We start from the raw sequence: 11,424 nt of genomic DNA, 5'->3' as shown, positions 1-11,424 counted from the left end.
ACTAGGAACGTACAGTTTATATTCAAGCGCAAAATTGTTGTTACAGCTCCAACACAAGTCACATTCTAAACAATTGCGTACCGACGAATATAATAATAGACGGCAAGGATTCATCTCTGATTTCATACCAACATTTTTCGAGGCTTAGATTACATGACATGAGAACGTAGCACTTGGGAACTTCATTTGTAATTAATGTCTCAAAGTTTGAGACAGCGCATAGTTCATGTAAGTTATTCATCTGAATATTATCATGCTCTTAACTTGTGGCATGAAACTCCTTTCAATTACATGTATTTTTCTCACCGTTGTAATTTTCGCAAATTTTATTAGTTTTTCATATTGTGGAAGCTGTATTTCGCTGTAAACATTATAATCAATACTTCTTAACAAAAAAGAGCTTAGCACATTCAGCGACTATTCCGCACTCGATTTATCAGTCAGTAGGCAGAATATTCTTAAATCTGCAGCAAATGTCACCAGGGCGTTCCCGAAGAGACTGGGGCACATTTGCCTAGAGGTGGAGCAGATGAATCGCGTAGAAGAATACGGGGAACGGAGTCCTACTTCACCGCGGCAAGTAATGCGCTGGCGCAATAAACTGCTATTCCTGAAGCTCTCTCTGCGTCGAGAGTCAGTATAGTCACGGCAAACTGATGAAAAAGAAATTTGAAGTTACAGGCGGGAAATTACTGCAAGGAGGAATCGACTTTCGTCCCAGATGCACAAACGTGAATTTCACGAACATGAATTCATCGACTTTTATTCCGAGTCTCATATTCATGGTGTTGTAGCGCTTGTTTCTTTTTTTTTCTTTTCTTTCTGAGAACAGAACACGTTATTTGGAGAATGTCATCTAAAAATTTTTCTGCTTTTGTTTTGCATGTTTTTCTAGCTTTTCATGCAGATGTTTTTCTTCACCACGTTAGAATAAAAATAACGTTCGGTATAAATTTTATACTTTTAGTTTTAAGTTTGGAGGAGGAGGTACAGATGTCAGCCTGTGTCTTTTTATTTCATGAACTACACGAACCGCAGCATCCGAGCCGTCTGTCTGCTGTTATCTAAATCCAGCCGTGATATATTTGTTGTGGTGCGACAGATATGGCTCGAGAGAATTATAGTATCTATTACTACACATGCATTTTTCACTATTTTCGGCGTTCCATTTAGAGAGAGATACAGCTTCATACTTTATATTTAAAAATTTAATCTAAGGAAATTGCAGTATAACGCCAAGTCAACACACGGTCTCTTTTCTTCTTTTTTATCCCTTCATACTTGGTGGGCACTGCATAGTTATTCATAATTACTTTTGAGGTTTCAAAAGATGACTGCTCGAAAACTACAAGATACACAGAAAAATGACAGGCATAAATGGCTAGAGCAGCTCTACAAGTTCTTAACTCACATTCCAGGTGCTCGGTGAGGGCAACGTTTGTGATGCTTTAAAAATCAATACTTGCTTGTAATTAATTGAAGTTGCTGCTGTGTGAGGGCAACATGAGTGGGTCTGGAAATATGTTCATTTGGTTGCCTATCTCTTGACGTTAACTAAGTTTGATGCGACAATACGGTGCACATGATGTTATGATATGCTCGCCCCCAACTGGTACGTAGTGCAACTACGTCACAGCGCGTATAACGAATCGAAATAAAGTAGCAAGCTCTATCCTCTGCTACGTATTAATTACCTGTGGTCTGGTAGTTTTCACGAAGGTGTTTTCTAAAACGCCGGAGAGGCTTTAGAAAAAAATCTGTGTGCAGTTGTATTGTTTAAGAGTAAGAATTAAATAAGGAAGATGGAGAGTTACTTCATTTAAGTCATTACTCTGTGACGGTGTAACGAATAGTTATCTGTTGAAGATCAGGATTGTTCTTGGGAGGAGTAACATCAAATTTTAATCATCACCTCGAAAACATCGGCCTGCGACTACGAAATTTTATGATGATTTCAGCCCTTCTCTGCATGTTCTCCCTCCAATGAGATAAATTGTTCCGTATGATGAATGTCTTGCTGGAGAACTGTACTTGGATTATTCAGTAAGCAATTACCTCATGGTCATTCTCCCACGTAATGGTTCAAATGGCTCTGAGCACTATGGGACTTAACATCTGAGATCATCAGTCCCCTAGAACTTAGAACTACTTAAACCTAACTAACCTAAGGACATCACACACATCCATGCCCGAGGCTGGATTCGAACCTGCGACCGTAGCGGTCGCGCGGATCCAGACTGTAGCGCCTAGAAACGCTCGGCCACTCCGGCCGGCCCCACGCAATGCTTCTTCGTTCAAGGAAAGAGGAAAGAGTCCCTAGGTGCCATGTGACATGAACTCAGAGGCTGAGGCAAAATTCAATTGCCCAAAGAAGCAGAGTATCTTTGTCCTGTGTGGCATGAGCTGGGACGTGGTAATGGAGCAGAAATATACCCTTTGACGGCGTACCTTGATGATTCATCTCGACATCCACTCTCTCATTATGGGATTTCGGTTGTATGCCGGAATGAGAGTTTACCCATTACGACCTCCACCTTACGACAGTCACAGAAAAAAGCTTAGCGTTACCTTGCCCAAAGGTGGCAAAGCTTTCACCTTTTTCAGCGGTGGCGACTCCACATGATTCAACTGCTTGCTCTGCGCCATTGTCTTCGTGGTGGTACGCCCAGCACTTGTTGTGCGGTTCCTTTTACCTTAGACAGTATTTTATTTTCTAAATTTCACGTTTTATTGCGACACTGCAGCCAGCAGAAGCCTCTTAACCGGCACTGGAGAGTACAGCAGTAGCGAGTGGAAGCTTGTTCTCACGCAGACATCGGTTAAGAACGGATCATACGGTTCAGTTTTGAGTCACTGGAGAGAGGACATGTATAAGAGGCACGAGAGAGAATGCTGCTTGGCGATCTGTACACAGGGAAACCACATGAATATCATCGTTAAGCCTAGAATTTTATTCATTAAATATTAGTTACAAAGACCACTTTCGTCGCAGCAAGTATTGATGGGAACCCACGAGTCATCAGAGCTTTAACACTAGTATGCAATGAAATAATTAAAATAAGTAAATGAAAGTTCTTAAATTATCGGCGATGACTGAATAGCTACGAAGTTTTACGAAGTATACAAGAGGTTTTGACTGAGCACAATTTAGATTACAGCTATGTATGAAAGTGGGTCATGGCTGTGGGAAAGCCGCAGAGAAGAGGTTTGAAGCGTCTGAGATGTGATGCTAAAGAAGGAGGAGGAATATAAGGTTGACGAATACGATAAAGAAACGAGGAGGTTCTCCTTAGATTCAGTAGAAGAGGAACATGTCGAAAAATTACAAGCAGAAGGGATAGTACGACAGTATACACGGTTGATTATCTTATTTCATTTTTTAAGCGTATTCTGTCAGAAGTTTGACGATCTTATATCATCTTTTTGAAGCGTATTCAGTCAGAATTTATCGTTTCCAATTAGTGCGCTACGTCAACGCCACGGGCGTGATGTGCCAAGGAACAGGCATAAAATAAGATACTCTAGCAACAAGTTTGTCTGAACGTAGTAGAAGAATACTACATCGAAAAGGAGACAATGAGATATTTGTTTATTTTGGGGATCGACATGGCTGTTATTGATTTTGGTTGCCAAGACCGCTATACTACAACTTTTTTATCTTGCAAGTTTCCTTAAAAACATAATAGTTAGTGATATAATCTTCTTTTTGCAAGCAGTTTTCAAAGATATCATCGTATACTTGATAACATTGTGATATTTATAAATTTTATTTAAAAACCGCTTTCTCGCACGTCTAGATGTGTGCAGTCAAGTTGTACTGCACGCATACATGATTTCATAATGCTTAGTACGTCACCTCTCTTCTAGTAGCGCTAATGATCTTCAGTGGTTAGTCTTTCCTGCAATATTATGTTTCGCTGAAGTTCCTTACTAACGCTATCTACAGCATATCACTGCTGATGATGTCTGCATAAGTTTCATTAAATTATTGACAGGCATCTTACGCCGAAATATAGTAACTACCAACGAAATCTCACTAACTGTTCTAAACAACTTTTCTAAAAAAATAGATAAAAGAAATAATTATTTTTATAAATTTAGTTTTCACGGTCAGTTAATTTGTCCATGGTGGAAAAGTTGCCTCAGCAAGAAATTTTTTTCAACATTTGGAATGGAAAGTTAATGTCTAATGTAAAACGAAAATTTTGTCGAATATCAGTAAATGTCAGCTGAGTGGTTTGCTGTTAACAGAAGAGTAATTTGGGTTCATTCGGCTCGGAGCATGTAAGATTATCTCTAGAAGCCTCAATAATTTCTTGATTTGATGCGGATGTTTATGAGTTAACAGCCATGGAAAAAACTGTACAGATCCAAAAATAGCTCATTTAAGATTAATTACCTCTATGTAAATAGACCATCACCTGATGTTAAAGCACTGACGTTATTACGTTTGATTAAGGAATAGCTTAATCTTTTATTGTGTTATATTGTCTCTCTTTTTGTTATAGAAGAGGGTGTCCGGGTGAGTGACACAGACCTAGGATTTATTTTATCAAGCACTGTTTTAGATAGGAGTATTGGAATAGGTTTTATGGACGCTATGGTAATAGTAAAATAGCCACAGGTACTTTTGTGACCACTCTTTTCAATTCCGTGTTTCAATTAATGGCACAAACACCATAAAATGTAATGTGTGCACACATAAGTGTGCGATCGTGAATAGGAACTCTATTTTACTATTATCTTAGCGTCGATAATAATTATTCCCATACTCCCATCTAGTATCAACATGGACTCACACCTTTTTCACAGATTTTACATTGCAAATGCAAAGTACTGTTTTAACTACAAGGTTTGTTTCAATCACTTCACTACGTATAATATGAGTACTTTCTGACAACTACAAGGGATCTCATGGAAATGTTGGTTACTATCATGTTCTGACGCAGGCATCCGTCAAGAAGCATTTATTTGGAGATACACAATATGTTGCGATAAAGCTGTGGATCCAAAATAACCCTTAATAGTCAAGATCGCAAATCTAATTTTATTGATGATTAGTTTTGGCCTATCTACACGACTTCATAACAAAATACGTTTAACTATATACAACAACCAAACGGCGGAACGTATCATCATAATTTGTGTGAGCGTAATTGCTTGTTATACAAGCAAGAGGAGCTGCCCTCCTCATTATTCATCGACCATTCTGACTTACTAGCTCTTCTATAGCAAAATGAGTTATGCGTTCTCTCTGCTTCAATGCTTTTTTCCGGTTATCGATCTCTTACCAAAAGAAGCCTGCTACCTCCGATTGGTTCAAAAACAGATCAAGACTGCCAGCGAAGTTATGCCTTCTTCCTGCCTGTCAGAAATGTGGCCTGAAGTGTCTTTCGGTAGCAGTAGTGGACAAACGTTACCACATATAACCTTAGTTCCTTGCTTTATGCTTCAGGATAACGTCCAAGTTATCCTTCGAACAAGTCGACAGTTCGGTGTCGCCACCAAACCTCCTAGATCCGACCTGCTGTTCTGGCTATTACAAGCTCCATTTCAGTGGTAACATAAATTCATTCTTTTTCTTCCCCACGAACCCAACATTAATTCAGTTCAGAAAATGTTCCTCTAGGTTGCTCGACTATCTATTTTGTCCTGATGTTTTCTTTATCCCACAACACAAAAAGTGACAGGGAGGTGAAAAACGATACGCCACAAATTTCTGTAGTTACTAATTCACTTCATATTTGTCGCTAAATAAGTGCAGGTATTAGAACAAACGTAAATGTTAAGATTTTTATGAGGCATTAGCCTAATTTTTGATGAGAAGTTGCTTTATGAACAATGCTGGTGTAGTGATCTCCTTATAGTTACAAGTGACTGTACAGGGCTCACGTGCAAGACCGACGTGATATAATGTGAGTGGTCGAAAGCTCAAAACGCCTAAAAAGCATTAACAGTGCTACGTGCTGATGTAGTTAATATAAACGTCGAACCCACAGCTTCGTGGGACTACCTAACTGCAATGGCATTTTCTTCCAGCAGGTATCACAAATTGTGCACACAGTATGTAATATTAAGGAAATCAAGTTTCTTCGTTACCAGAGCCAAGAGCAGACTCTCACTTTGAAATGATTGGTCACTTACGACACATAACAACTCATGTTCATAAATTTTCTGCCAAATATTGCATGCTAGCACAATGTAATTTAAAAAAAATTGTGTGTCTGGTATTTGAAGGGGTTAGAATCTTTTTAAATTCTCATATTCCTATACTTCATTCTTAATAATTATATTTTATTCTTATATTTATTATTCAACAAGATTTGGTGCATCCTCTTAGATGACAGCGATCGTAGAAACATAGACATTCTGAACACCACAAGCAACGCATGAAGGCAGGTTTGCACAGTGACATTTCGTATGAGTATACTCTGGAAGAATGCTATCAGGAGAAAGAAAACTACGGATTGGAGCGTGGACTGTCAGATCCCTTAACCAGGCAGGTAGGTTAGAAAATTTAAAAGGAAAATGGATAGGTTAAAGTTAGATATAGTGCGAATTAGTGAAGTTCGGTGACAGGAGGAACCAGACTTCTGGTCAGGCGAATACAGCATTATCAATACAAAATCAAATAGGGGTAATGCAGAAGTAGGTTTAACAATGAACAGGATAATAGGAGTGCGAGTAAGCTGCTACAAACAGCATAGTGAACGCATTATTGCAGCCAAGATAGATACGAAGCCCACGTCTACCACAGTAGTACAAGTTTATATGCCAAGTAGCTGCGTGGACGAGGAAGAGATTGATGAAATGTATGATGAGAAAAAAGAAAGACGAAAAAAGAGAGACGAAAATTTAATAGTCATGGGTGACTGGAATTCGATAGTAGGAAAAGGGAGAGAAGGAAATGTAGTTGGTGAATATGGATTGGGGGGAAGAAATGAAGGACGAAGCCACCTGGTAGAATTTTGCACAGAGCATAACTTAATCATAGCTGGCACTTGGTTCAAGAATCATTAAGGAAGGTTGTATACACGGAAGAAGCCTGGAGGCACTGACAGATTTCAGATAGATTATGTAATGGTAAGACAGAGATTCAGGAACCAGGTTTTAAATTGTAAGACATTTCCAGGGGCAGATGTGGACTCTGCCCATAATCTATTGGTTATGAACTGTAGATTAAAACTGAAGAAGCTGCAAAAAGTTGGGAACTTGAGGAGATGGGACCTGGATAAACTGAAAGAACCAGAGGTTGTAGAGAGCTTCAGGGAGAGTATTAGGGAACGACTGAAAAGAAAGGGGGAAAGAAATAAAGTAGAAGAAGAATGGGTAGCTTTGAAAGACGAAATAGTGAAGGTAGCAGAGGATCAAGTAGGTAAAAAGAAGAATGTTGATGATTAGATGGGTAGATCACATAACTAATGAGGAGGTATTGAATCGAATTGGAGAGAAGAGAAATTTGTGGCACAACTTGATTAGAAGAAGGGATCGGTTGGTAGGGCATATTCTGACTCATCAAGGGTTCTCAATTAAGTATTGGAGGGCAGCGTGGAAAGTAAAATGCGCAGGGGGGAGACCAAGAGATGAATACACTAAACAGATTCAGGAGGATGTAGGTTGCAGTAGGTTCTGGGAGATGAAGAATCATACACAGGATAGAGTAACATGGAGAGCTGCATCAAACCAGTCTCTGGACTGAAGACCACAACAACGACATACTGGGGAAAGAAACAAGATAAGCATTCAGAATGAGATTTTCACTCTGCAGCGGAGTGTGCGCTGATATGAAACTTCCTGGCAGATTAAAACTGTGTGCCCGACCGAGACTCGAACTCGGGACCTTTGCCTTTCGCGGGCAAGTGCTCTACCAACTGAGCTACCGAAGCACGACTCACGTCCGGTACTCACAGCTTTACTTCTGCCAGTATCCGTCTCCTACCTTCCAAACTTTACAGAAGCTCTTCTGCGAAACTTGCAGAACTAGCACTCCTGAAAGAAAGGATACTGCAGAGACATGGCTTAGCCACAGCCTGAGGGATGTTTCCAGAATGAGATTTTCACTCTGCAGCGGAGTGTGCGCTGATATGAAACTTCCTGGCAGATTAAAACTGTGTGCCCGACCGAGACTCGAACTCGGGACCTTTGCCTTGCGCGGGCAAGTGCTCTACCAACTGAGCTACCGAAGCACGACTCACGTCCGGTACTCACAGCTTTACTTCTGCCAGTATCCGTCTCCTACCTTCCAAACTTTACAGAAGCTCTTCTGCGAAACTTGCAGAACTAGCACTCCTGAAAGAAAGGATACTGCAGAGACATGGCTTAGCCACAGCCTGAGGGATGTTTCCAGAATGAGATTTTCACTCTGCAGCGGAGTGTGCGCTGATATGAAACTTCCTGGCAGATTAAAACTGTGTGCCCGACCGAGACTCGAACTCGGGACCTTTGCCTTTCGCGGGCAAGTGCTCTACCAACTGAGCTACCGAAGCACGACTCACGTCCGGTACTCACAGCTTTACTTCTGCCAGTATCCGTCTCCTACCTTCCAAACTTTACAGAAGCTCTTCTGCGAAACTTGCAGAACTAGCACTCCTGAAAGAAAGGATACTGCAGAGACATGGCTTAGCCACAGCCTGAGGGATGTTTCCAGAATGAGATTTTCACTCTGCAGCGGAGTGTGCGCTGATATGAAACTTCCTGGCAGATTAAAACTGTGTGCCCGACCGAGACTCGAACTCGGGACCTTTGCCTTGCGCGGGCAAGTGCTCTACCAACTGAGCTACCGAAGCACGACTCACGTCCGGTACTCACAGCTTTACTTCTGCCAGTATCCGTCTCCTACCTTCCAAACTTTACAGAAGCTCTTCTGCGAAACTTGCAGAACTAGCACTCCTGAAAGAAAGGATACTGCAGAGACATGGCTTAGCCACAGCCTGAGGGATGTTTCCAGAATGAGATTTTCACTCTGCAGCGGAGTGTGCGCTGATATGAAACTTCCTGGCAGATTAAAACTGTGTGCCCGACCGAGACTCGAACTCGGGACCTTTGCCTTTCGCGGGCAAGTGCTCTACCAACTGAGCTACCGAAGCACGACTCACGTCCGGTACTCACAGCTTTACTTCTGCCAGTATCCGTCTCCTACCTTCCAAACTTTACAGAAGCTCTTCTGCGAAACTTGCAGAACTAGCACTCCTGAAAGAAAGGATACTGCAGAGACATGGCTTAGCCACAGCCTGAGGGATGTTTCCAGAATGAGATTTTCACTCTGCAGCGGAGTGTGCGCTGATATGAAACTTCCTGGCAGATTAAAACTGTGTGCCCGACCGAGACTCGAACTCGGGACCTTTGCCTTGCGCGGGCAAGTGCTCTACCAACTGAGCTACCGAAGCACGACTCACGTCCGGTACTCACAGCTTTACTTCTGCCAGTATCCGTCTCCTACCTTCCAAACTTTACAGAAGCTCTTCTGCGAAACTTGAAGAACTAGCACTCCTGAAAGAAAGGATACTGCAGAGACATGGCTTAGCCACAGCCTGAGGGATGTTTCCAGAATGAGATTTTCACTCTGCAGCGGAGTGTGCGCTGATATGAAACTTCCTGGCAGATTAAAACTGTGTGCCCGACCGAGACTCGAACTCGGGACCTTTGCCTTGCGCGGGCAAGTGCTCTACCAACTGAGCTACCGAAGCACGACTCACGTCCGGTACTCACAGCTTTACTTCTGCCAGTATCCGTCTCCTACCTTCCAAACTTTACAGAAGCTCTTCTGCGAAACTTGCAGAACTAGCACTCCTGAAAGAAAGGATACTGCAGAGACATGGCTTAGCCACAGCCTGAGGGATGTTTCCAGAATGAGATTTTCACTCTGCAGCGGAGTGTGCGCTGATATGAAACTTCCTGGCAGATTAAAACTGTGTGCCCGACCGAGACTCGAACTCGGGACCTTTGCCTTGCGCGGGCAAGTGCTCTACCAACTGAGCTACCGAAGCACGACTCACGTCCGGTACTCACAGCTTTACTTCTGCCAGTATCCGTCTCCTACCTTCCAAACTTTACAGAAGCTCTTCTGCGAAACTTGCAGAACTAGCACTCCTGAAAGAAAGGATACTGCAGAGACATGGCTTAGCCACAGCCTGAGGGATGTTTCCAGAATGAGATTTTCACTCTGCAGCGGAGTGTGCGCTGATATGAAACTTCCTGGCAGATTAAAACTGTGTGCCCGACCGAGACTCGAACTCGGGACCTTTGCCTTGCGCGGGCAAGTGCTCTACCAACTGAGCTACCGAAGCACGACTCACGTCCGGTACTCACAGCTTTACTTCTGCCAGTATCCGTCTCCTACCTTCCAAACTTTACAGAAGCTCTTCTGCGAAACTTGCAGAACTAGCACTCCTGAAAGAAAGGATACTGCAGAGACATGGCTTAGCCACAGCCTGAGGGATGTTTCCAGAATGAGATTTTCACTCTGCAGCGGAGTGTGCGCTGATATGAAACTTCCTGGCAGATTAAAACTGTGTGCCCGACCGAGACTCGAACTCGGGACCTTTGCCTTTCGCGGGCAAGTGCTCTACCAACTGAGCTACCGAAGCACGACTCACATCCGGTACTCACAGCTTTACTTCTTCCAGTATCCGTCTCCTACCTTCCAAACTTTACAGAAGCTCTTCTGCGAAACTTGCAGAACTAGCACTCCTGAAAGAAAGGATACTGCAGAGACATGGCTTAGCCACAGCCTGAGGGATGTTTCCAGAATGAGATTTTCGCTCTGCAGCGGAGTGTGCGCTGATATGAAACTTCCTGGCAGATTAAAACTGTGTGCCCGACCGAGACTCGAACTCGGGACTTTTGCCTTTCGCGGGCAAGTGCTCTACCAACTGAGCTACCGAAGCACGACTCACGTCCGGTACTCACAGCTTTACTTCTGCCAGTATCTGTCTCCTACCTTCCAAACTTTACAGAACCTCTTCTGCGAAACTTGCAGAACTAGCACTCCTGAAAGAAAGGATACTGCAGAGACATGGCTTAGCCACAGCCTGAGGGATGTTTCCAGAATGAGATTTTCACTCTGCAGCGGAGTGTGTAAAGTTTGGAAGGTAGGAGACGGATACTGGCAGAAGTAAAGCTGTGAGTACCGGACGTGAGTCGTGCTTCGGTAGCTCAGTTGGTAGAGCACTTGCCCGCGAAAGGCAAAGGTCCCGATTTCGAGTCTCGGTCGGGCACACAATTTTAATCTGCCAGGAAGTTTCATATCAGCGCACACTCCGCTGCAGAGTGAAAATCTCATTCTGGAAACATCCCTCAGGCTGTGGCTAAGCCATGTCTCTGCAGTATCCTTTCTTTCAGGAGTGCTAGTTCTGCAAGTTTCGCAGAAGAGCTTCTGTAAAGTTTGGATGGTAGGAGACGGATACTGGCAGAAGTAAAGCTGTG

The 11,424-nt window shown here is 42.8% G+C and overlaps 6 non-coding genes across 6 annotated transcripts; all 6 read right to left on the bottom strand.

The window, feature by feature from the left end:
• Window positions 1–8,112: 8,112 nt before the first annotated feature.
• Window positions 8,113–8,187, bottom strand: Trnaa-cgc (transfer RNA alanine (anticodon CGC)). Its single transcript has one exon. It is a non-coding gene; the product is annotated as a tRNA-Ala (tRNA).
• Window positions 8,188–8,712: 525 nt separating this feature from the next.
• On the bottom strand, window positions 8,713–8,787 carry Trnaa-cgc (transfer RNA alanine (anticodon CGC)). Its single transcript has one exon. It is a non-coding gene; the product is annotated as a tRNA-Ala (tRNA).
• Window positions 8,788–9,312: 525 nt separating this feature from the next.
• Trnaa-cgc (transfer RNA alanine (anticodon CGC)) lies at window positions 9,313–9,387 on the bottom strand. The gene has a single exon. It is a non-coding gene; the product is annotated as a tRNA-Ala (tRNA).
• A 225-nt stretch (window positions 9,388–9,612) lies between these two features.
• On the bottom strand, window positions 9,613–9,687 carry Trnaa-cgc (transfer RNA alanine (anticodon CGC)). The gene has a single exon. It is a non-coding gene; the product is annotated as a tRNA-Ala (tRNA).
• A 225-nt stretch (window positions 9,688–9,912) lies between these two features.
• Trnaa-cgc (transfer RNA alanine (anticodon CGC)) lies at window positions 9,913–9,987 on the bottom strand. Its single transcript has one exon. It is a non-coding gene; the product is annotated as a tRNA-Ala (tRNA).
• Window positions 9,988–10,212: 225 nt separating this feature from the next.
• On the bottom strand, window positions 10,213–10,287 carry Trnaa-cgc (transfer RNA alanine (anticodon CGC)). Its single transcript has one exon. It is a non-coding gene; the product is annotated as a tRNA-Ala (tRNA).
• Window positions 10,288–11,424: the final 1,137 nt, after the last annotated feature.

The sequence above is a fragment of the Schistocerca gregaria genome, chromosome 3, assembly GCF_023897955.1.
Source record: "Schistocerca gregaria isolate iqSchGreg1 chromosome 3, iqSchGreg1.2, whole genome shotgun sequence".
Classification (NCBI taxonomy): domain Eukaryota; kingdom Metazoa; phylum Arthropoda; class Insecta; order Orthoptera; family Acrididae; genus Schistocerca; species Schistocerca gregaria.
The sequence above is the reverse complement of the archived record's forward strand: the minus strand, read 5'-3'. Positions and strand labels throughout refer to the sequence as shown.